Here is a 3,844-nt window from a genome sequence, read left to right on the forward strand (position 1 = left end):
AATAATAGCATAGCAGCATGATGTATCTTGGCCCAGCAACTTTTAAGCTTATTATTTTGCAATTGGCAAGATAAATCAATAAACAATAAAATATATTATTCATGCAGGTTAATGATGATGGACAATGTCCTGTTTATTCCAGTCAATAAAAATCAAGTGCCAGTAAGCAAAAATATGTAATATATACATAAGAAAACACTTTGGGAAATCAAAAGTTTAAAGCTTAAATATAGTCCACAGTGATGATACTATAAAAAGATTAAGGCTGCGTTTACACAGCAACGCAAAACGTATCGTTTTAAAAACGATACACTTTGAACACCGTTTTCGTTTCCATAGAGTCCTATCAAGATTCTATCACGTTTTCAATCGTTTCTGTGTAAACAGAAGCATAAAACAGGCACAAAACTGAACGGATTGCATCGTTTTCGTTGCCGTGTAAACGCAGCCTAAAGCATTGTGTGCCTTTGTATAATTTAATTTGGGAATAATTTCATTGTTTTCTCAAAAAAGCGTTCAAAAGCATTGATGTACAAAACAATGTGTAAATTGGGACTCACGATTGGAAAATAATGAAACTGTCATTATGAAAACATTATAACTACACAGTGCATATTGAAATGGAATCAGCTAATAAGGTCCTGCTTTATGCTGATGTGATGATAGTCCCTAAGGACAGTAGGCCACAGTGTCACCCACTAGTGTTCAACCAGTAACATACGCAAATAATATATCAGCAAGAGTACATGATGGGTTATTGATAACAGTAAGTATATCATACTCTTGACAATAGTGTACATGTACATATACTCATGGCAGTTTGATGTATGTCTCTTTCTTTCTATAGTTTGAAATTTCTCTTTGGTTCCAGTTTACATTTGCTCCAACATGAACTTCTTCATAATAATGTATTCTTGATTATTTTTAAACTCATTGTGTAGTAGCTATGTGTGAGTCTGTGTTCATTACTACTAAACTGTTTTTATTCTTTGATATCAGTCTATTATTGTAACAATGAGTCTGCACTATATAATCATCAGTCTGTGGTCATTATTTTAACTGCTAAACCAGCTATTCCAGGAACTCTGTTCTTAATCTGCAAACTCTTGGACCAGTTAGTGCTTTGAGTTCTTGGAATAATGTCTCTTGACTCGATGAGTGGCCTCACTGCAGGACTGACAGTATACTGCATTATTCATAAACAGGAAGCAATGAATAGAACTTTAGTATGCAAGAAAGGAATAACTACATGTATGGGTGTGTCACAGGTCACAAGTGTGTGTGCATGTGTGTGGCTGATAATTGAAGATGATTATCATAATCTTTATTCTGTTGTCAAGCAGTGTCTATGGTAAGTGGTTTTATTGTATTAATCAATTTGTCATCAATCATTTTATATTAGCATCATCATCTAGTACAGTGCTATCATTCAACCAGTCCTCTCCATCATATGATATTGTATGTTCTGGAGATACACTAGTATTCACTTGTATTACTAGTGGAGGTGGTGTTGTATGGAGAATTAACAATGGTGATATTCGTATTATTTCTGCCAGTGATAAAAATAAAACTGATCAGATTGACAGTTTCATGTTAGCTATTACTGATACTAATGCTAATAATACAATAACAAGTACTGCTACTAGTGAATCTGTTCCATCACAACTTAATGGAACAGTTATTGACTGCTCTGTAGATGGAATTTACTTCAACACATTAACAGTACACATTGCAGGTAAGATACATCATGAACCATATGTATCATAATACTGTATCTATGTATAGGTGTACCAGTATCAGTTATTAATATAAAGATAATACCAATTAATAACAATACAGTATTGATGAACTGGTACTATGAAAAGAATGATGAAGTACACTGTATTCAATATTATAATATTACAATAATCAGTGATGATAATATTAATGGACATATGATCAGTAATGAATCATCAGCAACTATTCCTTCTCTTATTATTGGTACTAATTATTCATTTATTATTATTCCTATTGATACTATTGGAAGAGAAGGACCTCCTTCATCATTAATACAGTATATATGGAATGGTAAGTACTATACACACACACACACTCATTGTATTTCTTATAGTACCAGCTCAAGTTGTTAATATTAGTTGGGATCAGATATCAACTGATACTATTACAATATGGTGGAATAACAATGAAGTATGTTAAGATATTATTAACTATAAATCATTATTATTATTATTAATAGGATGTTACATTACATTATCCTCCAGTACATTACATTGTTAGTGTACACAATATTACTATTAATACAACTGATACTAATGTAACTATTAATGGACTATATCCCAATGATGAATATACTGTATACATAAAACCAGTTAATGCTATTGGAGAGGGACCACTGATTAACATTATAGGTTTGTTTATTAATGATTAATGTGTACAATAACATCTAGTGCATGTTTATACAGTTAACATAACAGAACAACAGTCTAATTCAAAACAATCTACTTCAACTAATGTACCTGGTTAGTATACATTAATAATACATAGCTAATAATTATTATATAGTAGTTTCAGTTACAGAAAGTTTATCTGATGCTATTACCAGTAGTAACAACATGACAGCATCAATATTTCTGTCAATCATTGATGTAACATCAACTATAATGAGTGACACACCATCAACAATAACAAGTAGTGTACAACTCTCAACTGCTACAAGTAGGCAAATGATAATTTTCAAATTTTATTACTTTCATAATAATAGCATCACACGTGCATCAGTAAATCAATGCTAAGCACAATTATGAGTAGCACCCAGTATAGTACACAAGTGCCAATAGCTAATACTGATCATAAAAATACAAGATATTCACCAAAATACTAACATAAGGATATGAGTCTAGCCCATAGGGAGCAAACTTGCTCGGCAACTGTTTTATTGATTGGATTTGACAAATGACTATCAAAAAATTTCCCCAAAGATACACTGTATCATTATAACTATTCATTTATTAGGCTGTAATTTAACATGTACAGGATCCATCATCAGTTCTGGTTAGTTAATACATTAATGTATGTACATATCTAATGTATCTATTATACACACACATTCAGTTGCTATTGCAGTACCTATCACTGGTCTATTAACTGGACTCATTGCATCAATAATTACTAGTATCATTGTATACTGTATAATGAAGAATAAAGGGAATACACTAAGAGAAAGATCACCAGTAGACATTGGACCAATATATGATTTACCAACTATCAACAATGAACAACAAGAACAAGTCATTGATACTACACCTAACACTGCTTATGGACAAATTTAATAATATATTTATATCTTGGCAGACATACATAATATAACAAAAATAACAGTGTATAGTAGCACGACATATCTTGGCACAGCAACTTTTAAATTTACTATTTTACTAGTGGTCATTAAAATAGAGCAATAAACAATGTCTCGTTGATTTAGAGTAAACATCTTTCATGATAATTTCTGTTTCATTTTTGCTGTACAAGTTAATGGTATAGTGCAACTGTACATTGAATTTACAGACCATACAAAGTTCACCCCAAGACTCATTATCTAAACAAGCCTGGCAATTCCAGGAATTGTGTACTATTAATGTATTTCTATAGTTAGTTATTGGAAGGAAGGTACTTGTGGTATAGGTTGTATAAGCACAGTAGAAATGGTATGTATGGAAGCCAAATTGTATTGTACAATGATTATGGTACATGTATGCTAAACTAATTTTCAATTATAGGTGTCACAATGAGGTGAGATGTCAAAAAATAATTTGTCAAAACACCTTTTTGAAAATATATAGAGGACCAC

The 3,844-nt window shown here is 31.5% G+C and overlaps 2 long non-coding RNA genes across 2 annotated transcripts; both read left to right on the top strand.

The window, feature by feature from the left end:
- The first annotated feature begins 629 nt into the window (after positions 1-629).
- On the top strand, positions 630-1,015 carry LOC109590747 (uncharacterized). Its single transcript, XR_002189485.1, has 2 exons — positions 630-766; positions 848-1,015. It is a non-coding gene; the product is annotated as an uncharacterized LOC109590747 (long non-coding RNA).
- A 1,612-nt stretch (positions 1,016-2,627) lies between these two features.
- LOC109590746 (uncharacterized) lies at positions 2,628-3,126 on the top strand. Its single transcript, XR_002189484.1, has 3 exons — positions 2,628-2,715; positions 3,013-3,051; positions 3,112-3,126. It is a non-coding gene; the product is annotated as an uncharacterized LOC109590746 (long non-coding RNA).
- Positions 3,127-3,844: the final 718 nt, after the last annotated feature.

The sequence above is a fragment of the Amphimedon queenslandica genome, unplaced genomic scaffold, assembly GCF_000090795.2.
Source record: "Amphimedon queenslandica unplaced genomic scaffold, v1.1 AMPQUscaffold_9543_Cont18381, whole genome shotgun sequence".
Classification (NCBI taxonomy): Eukaryota; Metazoa; Porifera; class Demospongiae; order Haplosclerida; family Niphatidae; genus Amphimedon; species Amphimedon queenslandica.